The sequence below is a fragment of the Echeneis naucrates genome, chromosome 19, assembly GCF_900963305.1.
Source record: "Echeneis naucrates chromosome 19, fEcheNa1.1, whole genome shotgun sequence".
Lineage (NCBI taxonomy): Eukaryota > Metazoa > Chordata > Actinopteri > Carangiformes > Echeneidae > Echeneis > Echeneis naucrates.
In genome coordinates, this window is record NC_042529.1 from 15968216 (window position 1) to 15993198 (window position 24983).

Here is a 24983-nt window from a genome sequence, read left to right on the forward strand (position 1 = left end):
TAAACAGAATAAACCAGGACACACTTGTTAACGTATTGCCCAATATATAACCTGGAGTATGCACTGTTTCTTATTTCATGGCAGTGATCCATTAAAGAAAATCAAGCTGATGCAGCAATAATCGGTATAACAGCTTAGAATTTAACAAATGGCAATCAGGAGTACCCTTTATTATAATTCATGTTGTATTGATAATAAGTGCATTAAACTTAATTAGCTTTCTGAAATAATCAGACCAGAGGTGACTATTTTGTCTTCTTTTTAATCCGGTTAATTAATAAAGCAACTGTACTTTCTGAAAATAGACACAGAAGTTGTAATAAACAACTAGTATTTGAATTTGTGTATTTGGCCAAGGCCTCTGGCCTCCAAGACAGGTGAGATTGTCATTTAGACTCAAAATTTCCTCAGTTTGATTTCAGCCTCTTTCAATCACTCAGTCCCCCTAGTGGTTGGGACGCCTGCGTCCCAAACTAATTAACATATTCTTCTTTTAACAACGAAAGTAGGCAAGGTTTAATGAAAATGTCAACACAGATGTTTTAAACACACTTTCAGCTACATGCCCAAAGTTTGACGTTTCTAGGTGCTACGGTTTTATCGTAGTTACTGATAATGTCTCGGACAGTAGAAGACGAAGGCAAGACCACAAGTGACCTCACGTCAACAACAAATGGAGTGTAAACATATGTGTATCATCTTTACGCAGTTTCTTTCACCCCCAAAAATTCATATACTGTCATAGAAACAACAACAAAGAACAGAAATTGAGTTTATTTCCCATTCAAGTTTTCAACAAGCCTGCTCACCAAAAAGAAAAAAAAGTCGGAAGTTGTTTTCTATCTATTGAAATACGAACCTTCTTCAATCAAACCCCGACTAAAACATTGAATAAATTCACAATCTTGGCCTCATTTTAAAGCTGGAGATGTGCCCAACAATAATCTTGTAATAATAATGTAATAATAATTTGGTTTTATCTGTCGTGTCCAGTTAATCAGACGTTTTGTCTGATAGGTCAAATTTGTGTTTGGATAGGTTTTGGACACAACATATTCATCCCTATAAATGCAATTTTCAAATGGAATTTTACTTATGTAACTGGTGTTTCTAAAAGCAATCATATTTGTGATTGGCCCCAAAAGGTTATCTGTAAAAAAAAATGTATGTATCACTGAAATCTTGCAGTGTGCATTTTAGCCAAATTGGACCATTTTAGATAGGTTTGGCACACTGAAGATCACCAAGGGACATTGTCTGGTAAAAACTCAATCGTGCCTCAGTAGTTTTATCCATCAATCTAAAATTTGGTACACTTGTGAACAAGTAAAATTCAACCTGTTTCATAATGAAGATTTTGAGATATCACTGTTTTCACACAAAATCTCAAACTCGTTTTTAATTTTTCCCAAAAATATAGTTTTTTAAATGGCCCTATTTTTTAGGGAATGACTCAATTCTATATTTTAATAGATGTAAAGGGACACATGTTTTCTTTCATTTAAGCCATCAGCCATAGTTCTGGGATAAGTACTTCTGTAGTTATAAAGCTTTATTTGCAGTGATATTTTCTCTCTTGTGAATCATGGCACTAAAGACATCACATTCAGATCCACGGTGTATGAGGAATAATGAAAACGTTACTCTCCCTTGACATCATCAGAACTGTTACTACTGTATTTGGATGTGCACTGATAGAAGACCAATCCATGTGGCCCATTCCAAAGATATTTCTAAACTCAACCCTCAGACAAATGAAGGTAGAGGGTAGAGGTCATACTTTCAGGACATATTCATAAAATTGAAAAATGTAGTGGAGAGACATGATAAACCTAGCTAAATATTATCTTTAGCTTTGTTCCCTCCACAAAAAGTCAGTGGGAATTTTGGATTGATGCAAAAGCATTTACTCAAACTAACAAAAGTTTATGATCTTAACAGACTGTCTTCAGCTTACTTTCTTTCTTATTTTTTTTAACCTGTATCTCCAAGCAGATATGCTCGTACACACTAACCCTATCTACCACTGCAGGAGAGAGTTGCAGCTGAGGTTCTTCGGTTACAAAAAGCTTTCACAAAACAATTTTTAATGCTAAAAGCTGGGAAATTCACTTAAATGTGCTGGCAACCTTTTTGATTCTGAGAATTAAATGTGCTTATTTAGAGCAAAATGGATGCCATTAGATCACCATGTAGAGTACTGGAGTGTCAGTGTAGCTTGTCAGCATCAGAGGTCTCGTAATTTTTTGTATTTTTTTTATGCCACGATGGTCATTCTATCAATTGACCAATGAGGCCACTCAACTGGCTGCTAAAGTAATTGAGATTGCATTGAATTCTTTCGAAAATAGCTTGATTTCTCACATGATACAGAATGGATCAGCTCCAGCCCTCACACCTCCTCAGGGCCACATTTTTCTCCAAATAAAGTTTTCATCTGGCTTTAAAAAAACAGGATGCCAAGGTCTAATTTACAAACTTTGGGCTTCATAACAGCCGCTGACAACCCAATGGGTCACATCATGCTGGGCCAAAACTGGCTTGGTCCCCAAGGACCAACATGTCCAAGCTTTTTGAGGTCAGCCTGCTGATAGATGATTCAACTGATTATACATTGATCAGCAAAAAGTTAATGGTAAAAACATTTTAGCAACTAATTAATTTATTTAAAGAAAAAAAAAATCCAGTTTCTCAAATGTATGGATTTGCTTACATCCTTGAGTTTCACACTCTTAGTTGGATATCATCTTCACCGTCAAATGTCAACTTTGCCTTCAAAACAACAGTCCAACAAACCTGTGGGTGACATCGTAGTGGGCCGCCAATTGGCTCTGCCCCCAGGAGGTAGTCATATGCCTGTGCTCTTATGATGGACCCAGCAAAGGCCTTTGGTCTCCTGCCCACTGGGTTGTTATGTGTTACCAAATTGCCAGCTATATAAATGGTACCATTATATTCTTACACAGTGTTATAGCCTCATTCAGCACTGTGTGACAAACTTTAGCTTTAAGTGGTGTGGGTGGTGTCTAACTGATACATGCTTGCCCCTCTGGGCTTACTGAAGCTGTGTGTGCTCACTACGAAACCGTGCAGCACCACACGCCTGTACCCTTGATAAGGCTCGGCCTGACTCAGCTGCTGATGATACTGGCTCTCATATATGCCAACTGCCCCCGCCTCCTCCAACTCCAGTACATGTTGAACTACATAAGGGTGCCAAACAAACTCGTTGGGGGCTTCAGGGCTCACCAGATCCATTCATGCACCAGAGCCACATTAGACTCAGTGGTAGGATATACCTTGTGGACACTGTACTGTAGCTGCCAGACTCATTGCTGCAGTGGGGTTGATATTTGCACATCCTTTAGTGTCCATTTATTCTGATTGTCTTCCATTTTGATTTAAATACTTTCACAACAGTTTTAAAGTCCAAGTTAACAATGCAAAGTAGTTCTCACCAGTGTATTTTGTATTTGGAATCAAATGAATGCACGGAAAATAATAAGACAATGACATAATGAGTTTGATATTTAGAGTAAATCAAAAGATGTGTATTGGATCTGTCTGATGAGCCATTTTGGAGTTGTTTTAAATGATAAACGAACTATTCAGAGGCATATCCTAGTCATTGTCCATTACATATGACAGGCAGACAACAATTTAAGGATGCAATAAAAAAAAAAAGATAATGCATTATCGCAGCCCTTTAAGCAATGACGATTAACGTGGCAACACTGACCCTCCTCATACTTTTATGGTCTCCTCTTTTATTCCTGCTTTAGAAAGTTCACTGTCTATTCTTCTCTCCATGCCTTGACTACAGCTATGGTGAGCTAACAAACCCAGCTTATCTGTAAAGTGCAAAAATATTACTACTTCCATCTTGTACAAAGAAATTTTCTGCCTTGATCATGTGACGGGCTCTGCAAATATATTGCTCATGTTGCAATATGGACACCTACTGGTACTGTCGTTACTGCTAAACTGTAACACCAGAAATGATTAAAACTGTGTACTGAATTCTAACTACAGTAAACACTTGTTTTCCATAAATACATGAAACATTCCGGTTGGCTTTCTTTAACTCACATTACAACAGAGCAATGATCACCTACACATGACTTACTGTGCCACATATGTGTTTTATCTGCTCGAATGCTCAGTTCATAAATGAGCTTCAATTTAAGCTGCAATTTGCAATACTTCCACCCTTTGCTGAGCTGTGCGCATTCATCTTGCACAGCATGATAAGAGAAAAGATCAGTCAACTCCTCTTAGAACATCTCCAGTAGATTGATCATTCCGGCTCATGTTGAAAGCTTGATGTAAATTCATTGTTAAGGGATTTGAAAGCATCCGGATTTGATCAAATGTTACTGAATTCCCAAACCAATATTAGTCTGTGCAGCCAGGAATTTACAAACTGTGCAGGTTTTAATTTGTCTATTCAAACATAAAATTAAATCCAATTGATAGTGAATATTTTGACATCAGGTGCTTGGAATGATTCCTAACATAAACATATCTTGTGTTATCAAGAACTAATTGCAGCAATCAGGGATACATGTGTCAAGGAAAAAATAACTTTCTCAGGCTTAAGTTAATTGTATGAGAGAGTGGGAACTGATAAAGTGTGTGTTCTGTTTGCTGACTGGGATCAGAGACACTAATCGTTTCCAGAAGGAGTGTCAGCCTGACCTTGTCTGAGTGCTGACTCTGACCTGGGGAGACATACAGCCTGGATCATATCACTGACAGAGCAATACACCATGATACCCCTGCCACACATTCAACAGTGAACTCATTACAGAACTCCTCCACACCAAACAGAAGTGGAGAAAGAAAAAGATGCTCAAGTTTTATCCACTGTGAATTTTAGGTGGCGACTATGCGTTTACAATTTGTGTTACTTTGTTTTGTGGTTGTGTGGCCAAATTTGATTGGAAATCATGAGGACAATTAGGCTATTTCCGACTATTTCAAACAAATATCTGGTTTTAGGGATCATGTAAGAATTAAATTTAAATTAGGGTTAAGCATTTAAGTGTAGTTGTTATATTTATTCATTAGGCAAAAGCTTTTATCCAAAAGTAACTTAACATGAATGCCTCTGTGCAAATATTAAATGGCTCAAGTGCAAGAGATCACAGTAGAAAGTGCAACAAACTGCAAGACAGAGGCATAAACATGTGCAATAAAATAAAAATAAAAAAGTTTTTAAGAGAGGATGTTTTCCCAGAAAAGATGGGCTTTTAATTGTTTCAAGAAGATGGGAGAGGGACGCCCTTCCTTTGATAGGCTTTGGGAGCTTGTTTCACAATCTGGGAACCGCCAATTAGAGGAGCCTGGACTTAGATCGCCCTGTTAGCAAGGATGATGATGCCAGATGACATTCCTTGGAGGAAAACGGTGGCTTAGAAGGATCATAGGTTTAATTGATTCAAGTAGGTGGTGCAGATCCAGAAGTCACTTTGAGGTAGTATATATAGTGGTGCATTGAACTGGATTTGGGTGACCATGAGTAGTCAGGGAAGGTTGATGAGTAGTCGAGATGCATGCGCCCTTTTCGGTAGATTAAAAACCAGACAGTCTGGCACATTCTGGACCATCTGCAAGGGTTTCATTGAGGGCAAAGGAAGATCTGCCAGATGCAGCAGTCAAAATGGAACAAGGAACATTTCTCAAATATTATAACCTGCTTTTTTGCGATCTTGGTTGGGACTTGAAATAAAGAGCAGATTTTGATGTTGCTATCACTGTGAACAGACTGATTGGCAATGACTGGGAGATGACTAGGAGTTCAGAATAGGAGAGATTTAGTTTATGGTATCCACGTGGTTATGTCAATGAGAGACAGAGACACGCAGAGACAGTGGGCAGTGGACAGTGGTGTCAAACCAACAATGGCCTGCCAAGTGTAATAGTATTAAAATTAAGAGATGGGTAGAACCAAAATATCTATGTCAGACTATACAGGTAGCAGGTGTTGGTTCACTGCACTGGAACGGTACTCAGAGCAAACTCCTGCATGCATTTGTCATAGAAACACAGACAATACATTGTGTAGGCAGCAAATTGAATTGCGTCCATGTGTGCTTTTTCTTTTAGAAGCAGAAAGAAAGACACTGGCAGAAGGAGAAACGCGTGTGTGTTTGTCATCACAATGGTTTAATTACACTGTGACCACATCCTCTAGAGATCAGTGATTCCCTTGTGCATGTAGATTTGCTGACAAAAAGGTTTCTAAACACTGAATAAGACCAAAGTCAGTAGATTTATTTTTAAAAATCATCTGTTCGCATTTGGCTCAAAAATCTCAAGTTGAGCACAAGAAAGCCCTCGCTGTCAGTGGCACCCATTCCCAATCTACACCATATGATCGCCACCATGTGAACAATTTTAGTTGTACTTTGCAGTTTTTGTTCCACATCCTTGTTTTGTGAATTTTTGCTGAACTCAACAAAGTCCCCATAGCTGGAGATCTCCCTACGCTCAATCTGTCTTATTCTTTGATTTCAAGTGTGTGCCATGTGTGTATGACATGCGTGTACATGTGTTGTTTCCACCAAGATTAAAGATTCAAGATATAATACAGGTTTACTGTCATTGTTTGAACAAAACTGAAAAACAGTTTGGCATCTCTAGCCAGGCAGAAACAGCATAAAGCACCCAAAACTAGAAGAGCACCGGGCTGCCATCCTCTGCTTCCACCGCCAACTTGCCATCCATTTTGGTATACTTGACCCCAGCTCATTCCATTAGTGTGACTCCGGCAAGAATCGATGAACTGAATCCACTTTAAAAGGTGGTCTCCAGTGTGATTCAGGTGGACTTGGGCACAGTCCACATCAAGTGAAACTTTTACTATATTGCACAGAAGTGGACTGCTAATCCTCATCATAACTATTCAACTGTTGTAGTTGGACATGCCCACTAAAGGACATATCCGATCTAATGAAGAAATTGAATGTTATTAGAAAAATGAACAGATGCAACACACAGAACAGCCTGTGTGTGATGTGCCTCTTCTATCACATGAAGATACACCTCCGTTTGCAGCTAAAAAGCAAAATTGAAAATACGAAAAAGTGGGGGCAACTGTGCTCAGGGACTGTATGAAGTAGTATCACCTAATTGAAGAAGACTCCTGAGGACCGCGAGTGGATGGAAAAAATAAACAGCTGTACATTAGCAATGGTGTTGCTAATTGAGGAATCAGAATTATCGATTACACAGGGCTGCTCTTTGTGGGGAATAAAATACTAACAAATTTGAATTTATTGTACATATGGAAGAAAAGGGAGATTTGAGCCTCTGGGGAAGTTGAGCGGCCCACCTTTTCTAGACAATCATGGCCCAAAAGTAATCATGTGACAAGGGACCTTTCAAAAGACAATCAACTTTGTTCATTTTGTCATGGAGAGAAATTTTAACTGTATAAATTTTAGATTGGTCATATAGAAAAACATCTTACGTTTGGAGGTAATTTGAAGCTTTTTTTTTTTTTTTTGTGTGCTTTTATTTTCCTTTCTGATGAAGCCAACTGATCTGTCATGATTTCAGATGTCCCGTGTGGATATTTCAGCTATGTGATGGAATAAAATGCTGATTTGAAACAAAAAATATTAAACTATAAATTTAGACTTATTCAAACTTATAGTTGAGTTCTGACACATGTAATAGGGTAATTCCAGCAGCTTTTTGGACCAAGCCTCTCCCAACACTTTGGTGTGTGTGCGTGCTTTCACCACACCTCCTCTGTAAAATAACCAGACCAGCTACGTTGGTCCAACTGTTGCATGTTGGAGTTTTTCACTATATTGCATCAGGCCACCCACACACACACACACATGCGTATCATAACTTTTTGTCTGTGTGTTTTATTGCTTTTTGTCTTAACCTGTTTCTGATTGATTGTCTCTCTCTTCTCTCTCTCTCAGTTCGCCTGCCATCTCTGTGTCGGCCTCTCTCATTGCCTGTCTGACTGCCTGTCTGCCTGTCTGCCTACATGTCATTGCTTTATCTATTTCATGCTGCAACCATTGCACATTATGCTGTTAAGTTACACTTTTTCCGTCAGCAAATCAGAACACAAGTAAAAACAATCAAAGTCTTTCTGTTCTTGAACCTTTCTTCACAATATGTTTCTCAAAATATCTTTTCTGGCTGAAAGCCTATTATACTCTGACAGACCTCCCCCCACCCCATCCCGCTGTGCCTTAAATGCTGTGCCAAAAAAAGAAATAAAAAAAAGAAAGGAGCAGTGCTACCTAATGTATGCAGTATATATTCACTGCCACACTCTGATGGGCACTTGCCATGGGAACGTTTACTTGTGCGATAGCTGCTGTAAAATAATACAGCCTCAGTCTCACAGGAAAAAAAAACAAAAAAAAAAAACAAGCTGCAGTGACAAACACACATTCACACACACACACACATACACACATACACACACACACACGCACACACACATACACACAAACACTGGCATGAATTCCATTAGTGTGATTTACAGTTGATGTTTAGTGGTATAGAGCTGGAGGGAAACCTTTTACTTTCTTGTTTGGAGCAGCAAGCAGACCTCTTCTGTCTTTGGAAAGATAGGAAGATGGATAGTGTGGTGGACCAGGAACACCAAAGAACATCCTCCAAATGCACAAGTGGTGAGGGACAATCAGTGAAAGCAAACACACACACACACACACACACACACACACACAGAGGAACAGAAGCAGAGAAAGATGGGCAAAGAGAAAAATATAGAAAGCAAAAAAGTGACAGTCAGGGGCAGAGAGTTTTCTGTGAACTCAACTATTGCAGCTCTCAGGCTGCTGGGAACATTCATTAGGCAAATTTAACACTTTCTGATTTTATTTCTGCTCCTCAATGGCAAGATTTGTATTTGAAGGACAATGACATCCACTGCAGTCCCAAGGTAACCATTATCCCATTTCACATTAATGTTATAGCAGATAAGAAATTGTGCAATGGCAGAAACTTAAAGAACCATTGCCTGCCTCTTGCTGCGGTGCAGCTGTAGCACAGCCACAGAGACAGAGACAACCAGCTCACTGCTTATCACTGATGGGTTTCTGACATGGAAAATTGTCTACAGGAAGAAATCAGATTTCCATGAATATGACAGCTGGAGAAGCTTCTCACATATCCACCATAAACTGCAGTACTGTACTCTCATAGAGCTTGATGCACTCTTTGTACTAGATAAAGCCCCATATAAGCCAGCATATCCCTGGATATCCAAACATCTTAACACTAGTTCAGTTCCCGGCCTGGAGCCTTTCTGTGCAGAGTTTGCATGTTCTCCCTGTGCCTGCGTGGGTTTCCTCCAGTATCCTCCCACCGTCCAAAGACATCATCGTTTGGGTTAATTACTCTAACTGTACGTAGGTGTGATTGTGAGTGTGAGTGGTTGTTGGTCTCTGTCTGTCTCTGTGTGTTGGCCCTGGACTGGCGACCTGTCCTGTACCCTGCCCTCACCCAGTGTGAGCTGGAATTGGCTCCAGCATCCCGCAACCCGGAAACTGATAAGCAGTTGAAGATGAACTAATGTATAATAATTACTGTTCTGTAATGATATGCTAGTTATAGCCCCTTTATGCTACTCACACATTGACAGTATGATGATAAAAAGAATAGCTTTTATTCATATAAACGTTTCTTAACAAAGTAATAAGGTTTTTATATATATAACATTTGTACTAAAGTGCTCCAGAGAAAATAAAGACAGCAGATGCAACAGAAAAAGAGATGAAAAGAAAGAAAAACAAATAATGAAGCAAATAAAACAACACGAGGATCAGAAATTTGCCTGAAATCAATTTGTCTTGGGACTAAATGAAACTCATTGTCTAAACTTATCCAGAATGCAGAAGAAGCTGATTTATGTTTACAATGAGCTGTAAGCCTGAAGTCACATGGAGCTTTTACGATTACGATACTAATGAGATACAGTTGTGGTACAAATACCCCTAAAATATTGGATTGGAAATCAGAAAGTATGCAAGTCCATGCACCGAATCAAGATGATGGAATGTATTAATTAACGTCACAGTTTTACACTACTAGTAGTTTCCTGAGCAATCAAGTCTTCTTCACTGGTCTAAAAACAAAACTTGGGCAAGAAGTTGCATTGTACAGCTGCTGTTTTGAACAGCGAAGATGGTAAATAACATGACCTTAGCTAACTGCTGAGGTCATCAGTAGGTGGGCTGAGGTACAGGTCCCAAAATCCAGATTTTGTGCTATCTGGAGGCTGGTAGAATCCATTTTCTAATTAATATTTTGAAAGTTCCAATAATAACTAGGAGAGCTTTTCAAGCCTTTAGGTTGTGGGATGCTCCTCAGCCAATCACTGTGACAGTGAGCAACATATATATACACACACACACGCAGGAGAGACAAAAGAAGACAGAGAAATAAGCCAGAACCTCAGCATAGCCTTCAGTAAGCTATGACAGCTTTAGATTCTTCTCCCATATGTTGTGTCTGAAGCCTTTGTATCCATATAAGCTTTTTCTCATTGTTCCTGATCATTATGAATGAGATTTTATCTGTTCATGTTTAACAGTGACAGCCACTTTTACCACTAATACAACTAAACAGGGTTAGAAGTTAAAAATGTTTTAATGCAATCATATGGAATCTGTCTTGAAACATCTTGACTGGTAGGCAATTCATTTGTCAAGTAAGTTTAGTTTTCTATCCCCTCAGTGGCACTTCATGCACCCTAACAGGAAAGTCCTCAGATTTAACAATAATCATTTAGACTAATGTATTATTAGATTCAATTAATGTATAGACAACCAGTACAGTACTCAAACAACATGATATTAATTAGACCTCTGTCCTTTCTATGAGAGATTGTCCAGATATGACAAATGGTTCTGCAATCCCTGTGTTGTCACACCTTGATGAAGTGCCTAGAAGGTACAAATAATGGAGTCATAGACACCTACAATACATATCTGACCCCCACACTTTTATTTCTCTTTAAGACCCCAGCCCCACCACCCTACCCACACACACCAGTTCAGCCCCCAGCTCACACCACCAACATCTCAAATTAATAGGGTTTGGCTCATTTGAGTGCTGTGACCTACGGCAATATTCAATACAACCATACAGGTTTCATTCTCACTAATGAAGGGAAGGCTGTTCATTTCAAGGTGAGTCAAATAATAATAATAAAAAAAAATGTTAAAAAACATGTTGGATGTTGAAAAATAAATGACTCAGAGAGCTATTAAATTGTCAAGGCCAGGGGCATTCTTACAGGATTTCTTTTGGTGTTGCTGCTGTGCCACCAAAAACACTTTACAGGGGGGAGCTTTATTATTATTATTATCTGAATGTTATTGCTTGACCCAAAGTGAAACTTTTTATTGAAGGGAAGAGTTAAAAGCAAACACTTTTAATTGTTCTTAACTAAAGTAAACTTGGAAGAAACCTTCTGCTGTGAGGAAGCCAAGTCCAACCTCGCATAGCGGTGGTGGGGTACCATTTAATGTCCCATTAGCTGAGTCACTGACACTTTTATGAAAAATATTTTCCTTTCTCTTAAACATAAAGACTAGTTGAGCATCAAAAACCTGCCTGCCTTGTCATAAGTGGAAAGTGTTGTACTTACTCTGTGTTCCACTGGGGGGGCTATGGCCATTTTTGATGTCTCTGGATCTCTCAGAAAAGTATAAATGAAGAAGTCATTCTGAGCCATATCCCTGACATAATGAGCTGTTTGATAAGCCTCTTTTGATTAGATTCTCTGATCATCTCTGTTGATTGTCATTTACAGTCAAATGGCAGTTTTCTATCGCTTCCTGATTATAGAGAACTGAGACCATTTTAAAGTTTTGTGGCTAACACTGGCACCGACATGGAGTTATATCCCCAACTCCATCCTGATTCCGTTTCAATTACCAATGTGTTGTGGAAGTTTTTACACTTATTTCAGTATTTCAGTTTTATTGTTCCCTCACCATATCTATTATCAAAAATATTTTTCTGCACTTTATTTTAATACTATTGTCTGGAATTTGGCAGTGGTTATAACTGTCACCCCACAGTAAGAAGATCACAAGTTCTTGTGTGGGTTTCCTCCCACTGTCCAAAGACATCATGTTTGGGTGCATTGGTGAGTCTAAATTTCTATCTTCTATCGCTTTTTCCAAATGTAGGTTGCGGCTGCTGAAGCCAATCCCAGCTCACATCAGGTGAGGGGAAGGGTACACCCTGGACAGGTCACCAGTCCATCACAGGGCCAACACACAGAGACAAACAACATGCTCACATTCATACCTACAGTCAATTCAGAGTCACCAGTTAACCTAGACATGATGTCTTAGGACAGTGGGAGGAAACCAATGTAGACACAGAAAAGACCCAGGCCGGGAACCAAACCTGCAACCTTCTTATTGCGGGGCAAAAAGCACTAACCACTACACCACCGTGCTGCCCTGTTTAGTGATTCTGTATGACTTTCTGTTTCATTCAAGATGCAATTATCAACCTGATAGTGCCACGTAATGCAAGCAATACCAGCTGCATATTTCTAGAGATGAGGGCAGTTCTTTAATATTTAAACAGTCCACATATTTTCGTATAAGATGATGTCACACCTGAGTTTGCATGTGTTTAGTTTTTGCAGAAGTAAGTACCGTATTTTCCGCACTATAAGGCGCACCTAAGAGCCTTCATTTTTTTCAAAAGCTGACCATGCGCCTTATAATCCGGTGCGCCTTATATATGAATCAATATTGATATTGATCCATATATATATCTGCCAGTGGATCGTAAATGCCTGGGCTGATATATCAGTCTCAACTGTGGTCCGAGCTTTCAGGAAGGCAGGAATTGTCACTGAACTGCCAGACAACAACAGCGACACTGACTCGATTAATGACGACTTTGATGAGACGGAGCCGGGCGTGTTGGCTGCCGCATTCGCCCAGCTGTTCAATTCGGACACTGAAGAAGAATAATTCGAGGGATTGGTACATGAGGAATGAACTGATAAAGTGAGCTTTACGTGTTTCTTTTGTGTGTTTACAGTTGAACAAGGTTGGTCATATTGTGAATATGGACATTAACGCATAACGTAACGTAACGTAACGTAATCCCAGCCTCTACTGCACTGCACAACTGCGGTGCGCCTTATATATGGAAAAAGTTTTAAAATATGTCATTCATTGAAGGTGCGCCTTATAGTGCGGAAAATACGGTACTTCCCTTGACATAAAGGAAGAACTCATATCAGTTTTGACCTTCTCGGTATTTATTGCCTTGACCAATCCCAAAATTTTGAAATGCTCTGAATTGGCAGATGCATTTAAATATATCAAAATATGTTTTCCACTGAAAATTTTACATGATAGGACATTAAGAGAGGGAACCCCTGCAGGCCTCTGTCATCTGTTGGATTACAGCAAGTGGATTGTGTGTGTTGAGTATAAACAGATCCAGCAGCAGGTGGTGGACACACAAGCAGAGGCATGTTCCATCATCTTAAACCTTAAGAACTGACAAAAATACAGGCTCTATGTTGGGAGGAATTTCTTCACTGCTGTGTGTTATTCATTTACAGAAGTTATTATACTACATTACAGAACAATTCAATTCATTACGACAGTTTAATGTGAGAGTAGCAATATAAACCTGGTACTGTTACAGCTGAGCAATAGAGAGGAACACGGTTCAATTTCCATCCCTGTGATTCAAATCCAGCCTGGGAGAAGTTGTGGGAATGGAAGGGAATGGACAATAAACTGGGAAAATGTTGCCTACTTACGTTGGGATGTTGGCAAGGTGGAGTCTGGATGTGTCCTCACGTAGATGTCGTACTGAGGACAAACACAGAGAAAGACACAGGTAGTGTCACACCACGGATAATAAGAGGAGTTTTATACATTTTTATAGACATATATAATATAAAATGTCATTCCTCGGAAAATGTCTGTGTTTAGTGGACACTTCTGTTTACCATGGAGATTGCGTATATTTATTGCATGTTTATCTGCATTGTGTGCCCTTTCTGTAAGATATTGTGTATATCTGCATAAGAATCTTCTGCCAAATCTCCCATTTCTCTCAAGCAGGACAGTGAGAAAATGTTGCCTTCATGTATGCATGAGCACTATAGAGCACTATAGAGAGAAGTGAGAGTCACTTTTTTTCCTCCATTTTTGTCATTTTAATTTTACATATTTCTACACATCAACAAAATTAGCAAGACCTCAGCTAATTATATATGCCACAAGGTATTTTGTGTAACGGAATAGGCAATCATAAATCAACAAAAAACTGACAGGGAATTTTTCCTTATTGTAGTGGTAAAAAGACTAAACCACAATAGCCAAATAAAAAGTCAACACAGGAAGTCACACACGTTTGGGTTATTTTAGGGATAATTTTAAGTTTCTATCATTATCTTATCATGAATTGTGTTCATTCTTTTGAGCACTAATCCTGGAAAAATCATTTTCAAATTCAACCTCCAATGCTTTAAATTACTTATAGTGCATGTCTTTATTCTGTCATTACAATAGTGGCTTTAGAAGGGTTGAAATTCAAATTGAATAACTATATTTTACTTTTCAGTAACATTCAAATGCAGAGTAAATATGTACATGTGCACATGTACAATGCAGCTTTATGTATAATGTTTTTTGTTTAAATCCAATGTATTTAAATGTTTTGCTACTGCACTATTCTCCCACATTTGAGTGTTTGAGGTCTTCACCATGTCAGTGCTACATTGAGTTATTTTTATTGTAAACAGAAGAACCTGTAACTGCTTGAACATGCTCAGCTGGATTTTCTTTGAAATAGCCACGAGAAACGATATTTGTCACTGGGGTTTGCACAGATCTGGTTGGCATAATCATTTGGGCCTCTATTGTGTCATACTTGTGTGTAAAACAACGCTCGCCTGAAGGGCACCTGCTTCATACAGACCTGATAATGTGGCCATTTCAAGCAGATTCAGAAAGCAAACAGCCACATTTTCAGCAGCACAATACTTCAAAATTTAACAAGCAGCTACAGCAGAAAAGCAGAACAAAACATGTAATTTTTTCTGTACTTCACAGTTCACATTCTCCTGTCCCTGTCTGTCTCATGTGATGATGATTACACACTGTGTGATCACAGCTGATAGAGTCTGCTTGGCTCTAGTCAGGTATTAGACCAGTGGCAAGATAGCAGTGACCCAGTCAGATTTGGGGTATGATTGTGAACATGGTTTCTAGAAACTGAATGGACCAATCCTAGACAGCAAAATGAAACTTTTGCCTGAACATATACCTTGGTTTGCTCATCTGGACACAAACGGGAAATCTTTCATCTGACAGTTAATGCAGGAACAGCCAGTCTGCCCAAATGTGGAAGTACTTAGACCATGAAACCAGGTGCACACCAGGCAAGAAGAAACAAGCATGTATTTTTATTTCAATATCTGGAATGCATTAACATCGCCATGCTGACTTGAGCACTTCAGCTGAGTATGAATAACTGTCATGGCTCTGGATGGATTTTAAATCAAGAGAGAAATATCTCAACAAAATGCAACAACAAATCTGTACCATGCAAAAATATGCTTCAACACAAAGTACAATCACTTGACTTGCCAATGGAACTGAAACGCCATCAGATCTTCATAATCTTTGCATGTAGCTCTGTTGGTGGCGATAGTCGAAACCAAAGTTGAGTCCATGCATAGACAGATCAGTGTGGAACCAGCCAGCAGGCTAGACAGATGGCGTTTCATGGCAAAACAATTTCCACTTAACAGATACAGACAGCCACCCCGACGGCTGGCAGCCGCTCGCTCTCTTCTCTGCTCTTCCTTTAACCTGGGCAATTAAAATGCTTCTCCCTCAATAACAGGGGAGAGAAGAGGAAAATAGTGGAGATGCAACTCTCCCCAGTTAAGCATATCATGCCAAACTGTGTTTCCATGGTAACTGTGCACCACACTAAAGGCACTAAAGAGAAAAAAGGAAGTTAGTTTAGGAAAAACACACAATGCTGCAGGAACAGACCTCTGGTATTGTCCTTATTTCCACTCTGACCAATGTGACCTACCAAAGTGTGACAGCATTTGTGTATGTTTGTTCAGCTAGTGAGATGCATGTGTCTATGTTTGTCTCTGTGTATATATGTGTGTGTGCTCTTCAGGCCTTACATTCAAGACGTCAACAACCTAAGGAACATCAGTAGAGTAACAATCACAATAAGAAAGAAAAGATGTGGATAAGCAAGAAGGCTACTTTGACAAACCTCCAGATTTCATCAGCACGCTCTCTCTGTTTATGGACATTTACACATGCACATATGCACGGATCCATTGATATGAGCATGTATTTGTATTCTATACAGCTACATACACACTGGGTCTCTTTGGAATAGGCACAGGCTGCTCTATGTCATTGACAGAGACAAGCACAGTAAACAGACTGATGCTGAGGCTGATTCAGTGGAGACTCTATCAGTGTACACATCTCCGCAGACTCAAGCTGGGCTACTTGCAGAGGCAGTGCCGCACACCTTATTTGCCTTGGTCTTTGTTGTTAATTAAGCTTTTGATTGGTGCAACTAATTGGTACAGTCCGTCTTTCAGATCTCCTCTGCTTTGAGACTTGTGCTCTCCTATCTTTGCTATCACACACTTTTAAGTTGATCTTGATCTTTATTTCACCTGAAACTTCATCAGGGACATCAGACCTTGTCAAGAAAACTTTGCCAAGTTCTCAAACTCAGGAAAAGCAATGTTTTGCAGAAACCTCTGAAAGGTAGTACTGCAGAAAGAACAGTTGCATTGGTGGCGTTACTGTAGCATCTATATCACTGACTAATCTGAAGGAACCTTCTAAGTCCCAGACTGTTCGAGAATTGATTGCAACTTTGGCACAGGAGACCTTTACTTCCCTGTATATTTCTATACGAATTCATTGCTGAATGCTTTGATACCATTATATTGCTGTGAGGAGCAGAAAGGATAATAGCCCATAATTAATCGGTGTTGTTGATTTTGTCGTCAGTCTGCATTCATCTCATATACGTATAAGGCCAGCCTTCCTTGGAAACATGTCAGGAGCTACAGCTACCCACATCTCCCATATTTTGCATCTCATTCATTACCACATCCATATATTTAAAACAGTATAATAAATTAAAAGCCAAGTTAAAATGTTAAACCTAATTACAGTGCATATTGGTCAAAAATATAGCAACATAACAGGGTGTAATTGGTATCATCTACCAACAGCTCATGAAGATAGAGTTTGACATTTTAATGTGCCTAACAAGCGACTCTGCACTTCATGGAGTCATAAGGTGGGAATATGAGCGGTCACAACACCATTAGGAGGAGCAGATTCTAGAAATTCTAGAAACACCCTGATCTGCTGACTTTCTGAGAGAGAGAAACAACATTTTACATCCATCTCATGCCTGCATAATACATTGCTGCATCAGCTAATTGGAGGATCAAAACAGGAAGCATGGGCTGACAACAGGGCTGGGTCTGACGCCTCTACAGCAAAACTTACTTTGTTTAAATCATGTGATCCAATGACGAATCACATCAGCGCTAGAAAAGAAAGAAACCACCGAATAAGTGGGTTTGCAAATAGTTTTCCTTGGCCTCTTTCATGTATGGTAGGCAAATGCTTCAAAGTGCTTTAACACTTTCAATTATAGGCAGCAGAGGTGTTGATAAAAGTATAGTAAAATAAATATATTCTGCATCAAATCCTTCCCAACAATCAAGACAGTGCAGCTAAACAACAAACAAAGCCATGCTATGGTGTACAGTGTGTCCTGGGGGAGCAGCCTGCACACTTATCGTCCACTGTCACAGTATGATTTATTGGAATATTACCGCGACCAAATTAACAAACGGGGCTGGTCCTGTTGCCAGTCTCTAGTTCTCTGTGAATAACAAAGAATGGGGGAATCCATGCGGACCACCACCCTGACACAACTCTTATGGATATTAATATTTTCTTTCCTTGTCACTGGTTATTTAGTTGCCAGCATTGCAACCCACTCTCCCTGTGGCACTGAGACAATCCATCCTGTCAGATTTACCCTGTTAAACAGGGGTGGGGGAAGGATGCAGAATATGTGATTGTGTGTGTGTATGTGGTCCTGAATGTATATTTTGCGTGTTGCAGCAGGGGAGTGTTTTGAGAAGGTAATGAGAGTGTTGCGAAAATGTTATCAGGGGCTGTAAGAAGCCCGCTGAGGCATTTCAGGAGTGTTGCACTTTGAAAAGCACTCTGAGCTGAGCCACTCACGACCTGGAAGTGAAAGCAATTCCTCATCTATCTCATCTATCCATCCACTACTGCCTGTCATTTTCTTCCTCTCCATGTTCCGATTCATCCACACCTTTCTTTGTTCCTTTCCTTTTTACCTCCTCAATGCTTCATTTTACTCATCTAGCACTCTGACTCTGACGACCACGGTCAAACATAATTAAAAGATGCCAAATTATGGTGGCTGTCCTTTGAGGAGAATCTTTCAGAAAGCTCAGAGAAATCTATAGGGACCAGGAAGAGAGAGGTTCTCCTTTAGACCAAAATTTTTGCTCAGTTTTCTCCCTACATCTGATGCAGAACAGTCTTCAGTCCTGTTAAGGATCTGATCCCCGATGTCATTCAATGTATAGTTTATTGGACACTTTTGGTCAGACATGGTAAAGACATGGTAAAGTGGGCAAAAATTACGCACTGCAACTGAGCTAAAGAAATTTTGACTCGAGGTACGTCCATTTAGAAAATGCGATAAGCAGGTGATTCAGTTTTGGGTAGTTTTTTCTAAACTACAAGCTGTTGCTCCATCCATTCATTCATCTTCTACCGCTTTTCCATTTATTGGTCGCGGGGCTGCTGGAGCCAATCCCAGCCAATGCGAGAGGCAGGGTACACCCTGGACAGGTCGCCAGTCCATCACAGGGCCAACACACAGAGACAAACAGACAAACAACCACTCACACCTATGGACAATTTAGAGTAACGAGTTAGCCTAGACATTCATGTCTTTGGACGGTGGGAGGAAACCGGAGTACCCAGAGGAAACCCACGCAGACACGGGCGAATATGCCACACAGAAAGGACCCAGGCTGGGAACCAAACCCGTAACCTTCTTATGGTGGGGCGACAGCGCAAACCACTACAATTCTTGATGAGTGATGATAATCTTGATGGTGATCAAGAGAATTGTGTTATCAGTCATGTTTTTCAAAATGAAAGAAATATTTGTGGCGCATAAGCTGACATAACCAGTGTAGGTAATGCCCTGAAAGCCGAAGGCTGGAAACTGAAAACAGACAAAAGACATTATATTGTTGTTCTTATGTTTCTCCTTTTATAATGAATAAAAGTCTATTTCCCTTGAAGAGAATGCGGCAGGCAAGGAATGTTTACCTCAATACATTTCAATCAAACATGCAATTAATTAAAGGTTGTTTTCCATTGGAGTCAGTGAAGGAGGAACATAATCAGCTAACAAGCTAAGAGCACCAGCCACCAGCTCACACTAGTACACTTTGGTCATATGAAGAAGTTTCCTTAATTCTACAAGCCACTTTGTCAAGTATGCCATAGTAAATCCCCAAAACACAGTCAGAAAGGTTTAATGCGCAATGAGACTAAATGTCACGAGAAATCCATTTAGCCACTGTCAAAACCATGAGACAACCTCTGCACAGCAGCACAACACATTTGACAATAAGGAAATGCCAGGCTAGAATCAGTTTACGTTTGTCAAACTATCGTAAGGCAGAACCCCAAGATTTTTGCTGATATTTTTCAGGGCTCATTTATGGTTGGCGGTTTATTCTTTTGCTCCTAAATTGAGTAAAAACTCGGGATGAGAAGTCAAACCATGACAGCAGCTTTGCTTGCCACCAAAGTGCAGAGGCAATCTATGGCCAGGAAGGTGTAAGTGCCTTTGAAAGATACAGAGTCATGTAGTCTCATGGAGACCCAATGTCAACATTTAAATGCCATTCAAGCTCCTACCACTGAGAAACAAAAGGATTGACCTCTTCAATCAAAAGTACATCTCTATTCATCTTAAGCTTTATAAGCTTTAAGAATGTGGGAGATCAATCATAGAATACTTGTAGAACAATCCCACCCATAAAGATATCCAGGCTGTCCTCTCATAAAGTGAGGACATTGAGGTGGCAAACCATGTTATCCAGCTGCTCACGGCCCACTTCACTCAGACCACAGATGGGCTCATCCTAAGCCAGTCAGACGTGAGTGGCCCTTTAGGAAAAATTAGAGTACCCCCTTCAGACAAAATTGCCATGTTACGATTTTAGGAGCCAGAAATATGATTTTATTATTTATTAATTATTGTTTACTTTCTTGTATGTGTGGATGCTTTGTGTTGATGTGTGCATTTATGGATTTTAGAGTCTTACCCCCTTCTGCAAGTTGAAGCAACTATTAAAGCCAAGGGTGGAGCCAGCTAGCATGTGGCTATACTGGGAGCACACAGTCTTTTGACCATACTCACACACACACACCTCATGCTTTTGAGACAAAGAGAATTGTTTATTTGACATTATTTATCTTTTGAAAGTACATTTCTTCTTTTTCGGCATAACCCTGGATTTTGGAATAAATCTTCAGTTCATCATTTTCAACTTCTGGACATTGGCATTATTTTTTACTGCAATTTTTGTGCGTCAGGACTTATCCCCCAGGCAGTCTCCACAGTGGCTATTGGAACTTCATGAAATGAATGGAACTTTTGAAGTATAGGAAACTGGCCACTACAACGATATATTTCACAAGTTGGCAAAATACATCAGCCCTTGGACTGTCTGAGATATCACGTGTGAAGGACAGATGGTGGGAGACCTATGGTTTTATTGCACTGAAAAAACAAGTGGTGAATCAATGTGATTGATTGCAAGAGTGAAATACAGTACGTTACGCAAATTCTGACCAAGCAATTTTCTTCTGTGATTTTATGTATGACAGGGGGGCTTCCAGAAGTTGGACAAGCCCAGAAATATTCCACATAGGCATCCAAGAAGCATCCTAATCCGACACCCAATCTCACATGAACTACGTCCCCTCAAGGTGAAGGAGCATTATTTCAAATCAAGCTTAAATAAAGACAACATAACTAAGTTTCTTAGAACAAAGTGAGGAGGCACAGATTCTGCTGACTTTGACTTTGTGTCAAACCAGGAACGCAGTTTCCACAATTTCTCCTGGATCTCTGGTAGACACTATGATGATTGAGCAGGATCACAGTGAAAATAAATATGACAGAATGAGCTGTTCTCATGCCCGTGACCGTAACCATATGCCCAGTGTACATTATGTTACCATAACATAAATGTGTTTGTGTGGAACAATAACTTAGAGTAAAGGGACTAAGGGAAAGGATTTACTGCAATATTTGCCAGACATTGGGTGAATACCACATGAAAAGGCCAAAAATTCAAAAGCATTCTGTGTGTCTGAGGTTTTCTTCCCAACATCACAGAACCAGTTAAGTACATTTAACTTATTGTTTGTCCTGTGACTTTCTTCAGCTCAGCTCAGACTTTGACTATAATGTAGACAAGGGATAAAAGAGCAACTGATGAATCATTGTCAGGTGTTTTCGCAAGTCTGATAATGCTTCAAGAGTTTTATTGGGTATTTTTGTTTTTGTTTTGTAAAGTAGTGGTATATAAACTTCTATTAAAAATGTTTATTAGGTAGGTAACATGATTAAGACATGAACACAACAGTTAGTTAGGACTCTAGCAATACATTTTTCAAGTGGTATAAGTGGATTTTGGTGTGATGACAGGATGTCTGATTTAGCAGTTTCCTGAAATGTTGCTTGTTTCTGACTGGCCATTGTCGGCTATTTATGTAACTTAAACCTAATTTTCTACATGATTACTGTACATTAGTATTTAATGGATCCAGTTTACCTTTATATTGTAACCACTTTTGACTGCCACTATGAGACTGGGCAGGACTGAGGTGGGGTGAGTTGGTCGAAGGGCTGAAACGCTGCCACCTGTGTGTGCAAAGTAGTGTGATCTTACACATTATACCTCTGATGTTGCGACTGATGTTGGTGTTTGTAGATATGTAGTATCTGTGCCTTGCGTTTATGTCGTGACAGTTCCAACTCAACTGGTAAACTTCCAGAGAATGAAAGGGGGAGAGCAGTAAAGAGTGAAACAGAGGCAGACTGAAAAAAGACTTTTAATGGGGTCCTTCAAATTGAAAAGAATTCGCCCCTGGATGTGGGAATCCAATTCCCTCCAATTCAATGGGATTGGCATTGAGCATGGTAAATAAGGATGGATTGTTTGTCCGTTAGCCCACTGTGGCGTGAATCTGCTGCTTAAATGTAAAGTGACAGGTCCCCCTCCTCCACCCCCACGCATAAGCACACACACTTCTCTTTAAGTTACCCTTTCTTCTTTCATCCCTCCTTCTGTTACTTTCCACAGTTTCTTTCTCTATCACAGGCAGCCAAGACAACTACTCCTAATGAGGAGGCTAAAGTCACCTACACACACTGATAACTATGCACCAACATCCTCACTCCACACACACACACACACACACACACACACACACACACACATATCTACACACTAAGCAACACATACACTAAGACTAAATCATCTCTCCAGTAGCAAAAACCAACACAAAGGGGGGAAAAACTGTAGGGTGAGTTACTTTTCTGCCATGATGCAACTGTGTGTAACCTCTCAGCCATCTCTCAGAGCACAGACAAACTAAAGGGCTATTTTAACAATGATGATGATGACAAGGAGAGAGCAACATAAAATAGGCAACATCATAAGATGGGAATGAGAGAGAAGGACAAGAAAAGATTATCACAGGGAAAGCGTGGCACAGGAATGGAAAGTAAGAACTGCTGGAATTATGCAGACCTGAATGAAAAGGTAGAGATGTAGAAAGATACACGCCTTAACACTCAGAAGTAGACCTGCGGCGTTAATGATCTGTGACTAGATGTCAATATCTGCAGGTGCCAGCTGACTGCCCCTGCCCCTGACTGACACAAGGCTTGCTCGTGTGTCTGGTCTGAAGTTTGTGTTTCAAACTGAACTCAAGACAGAGACACATCAATACATTAAACTTTTTACCTCAGCTCTTCATCAAAGCGGATATTGCAACTCAGTAGACACAGTCCACTCCACTTTAATACAACAGTAGCTCTTGATTAGCATTTCACTCACTCTTCAGGAACAAGCAATGGCAGGAATGTAGTAAGCTGCCTTTCTTAGCAGGTAAACTGGAAACAGGCCTGAAGATTATTAGACCACAATGACTTGACACTAAAAAATTCATCTTTGATCAACTTGACATTATTTCCTCAAGTGCAGTAACTCTTTCATGTATGAAATGTCAGGAATCAAGACAAAAGCCATCACTATTTAAAAAGCAAAACATCTTGCCTTTTCTTGATTTGTTTGACCATCAGAACAACAGATAAGGTACACTGATATTAACAGAACGGACAATGAAATTGAAGATGAAATTGAAAACAATACAATAAAATAACTACTTAATAATAACAGGTTAATGACGAGCTAATGTAGGGAGAGGAGGAGGTTGAGAGTTGGAAATATTAGGAAGGGAGGTACATATATTTGCTGATCCACTTTATATTTTTCTGTACACTTTTATATAGGAAGTGCTTGCATCCGTACACTAAATTTCCAATTTAAGTCAAGGTTCAATTTTTTACTTGTGTTTTTATTTTGATATTTATTTCCAATGGCTTTATTAGTCTGGCTTTACAAGGCTATCATTCACCAACAATTCAATGTTATTCCCCCCAAACATGTTAGGATTTATAGATATAGTTTATAATATCATTTACGATATAAAATTATTTTTGGAATAATTTAAAAAGGGAATAAAAAAAAGTTCACACTTTTAACATTTACACAAGTAAATTCTATTTATTTCCCTGTATCTTTACTTGGTTTCTTCAAATTTTAAAAACATTTTCTGCCCCTGTAAAATCAATCGTAGTATTTAACCTTAAATGTACACTTTGCAGGCTCAACTGATACCAAATCACTCATGCACTGCGCTGGTCAAAATGTCCCTTGTTGCAATGAACTTAGCTAGTTACAGGGAAACACAATATATGAGAATAATAATACAATATCAGGCATCAGGTATATTATGTATATATTATTATTATATATATTATATATATTATATATATATTATATATTATATATTATGTATATATTATATACAGCACAAAATCATAACAAGATTACTTTACATATAGAGCTGGTCCTCTAAGAGGCAGAAACCTCAGGTTTGGTTGAAAGTGAAAAAGGGAGAGGAAGAAGGAGAGAGAAAAAGTGCAGGTGGGGGGGTAGAGAGAGAGAAAAAAGAGCAGGAGGAGACACTATGAAATTGCAAGCAGATGTACAAAGGATTAATGGCTGGTACCACTAAATGTGCATTAGTAAATATCAGCAGTATATAAAAATAACAGAAGACGTGAGAATAGTAGTGATCAATAATGGCAATTAAAAGAATTTTGTTACACTAGATGCTTTGTAAGTCGCTGTAGTGTCTTGACCAGATTCTTGCTCAATCAGTCATAGCAGAAGAAATCATGCCAATAGCAACTCATAATGTGCCTCCTCACTTTCAGCTCAGCATACATGTTTAAGTCAAACTGCGTATGTGTTGAGTCATTCTGATGCCAGAGGACTCCCAGTCTGACGCCTGGTAGCTTGCCTCAAGGCAAAACAATTCCCATTCTTCCTGCTCTTTGTTTTCTCCATACATGAATGACAGCATCCTGTTAAATTTTGTCAGGTCCCGCAGAGTTCAGGGCAAAGCAGAAGTTTGATGGAGGGTAAACTGCTACAGTGTGGTGGCCTCTCTTTTTCTTTTTTCTTTTTTTTTCTTTTGTCTGCATATTTG

At 39.4% G+C, this 24983-nt stretch overlaps 1 protein-coding gene across 1 annotated transcript in view; it reads right to left on the reverse strand.

Moving 5' to 3' along the window:
* Positions 1-24983, reverse strand: part of rbfox3a (RNA binding fox-1 homolog 3a) — a 555532-nt gene that overhangs the window by 350520 nt on the left and 180029 nt on the right. The window contains exon 3 of the mRNA XM_029527245.1: positions 13808-13859. The gene's annotated coding sequence lies outside the window, so the exon portion shown is untranslated. The remainder of the gene's footprint in view (positions 1-13807; positions 13860-24983) is intronic.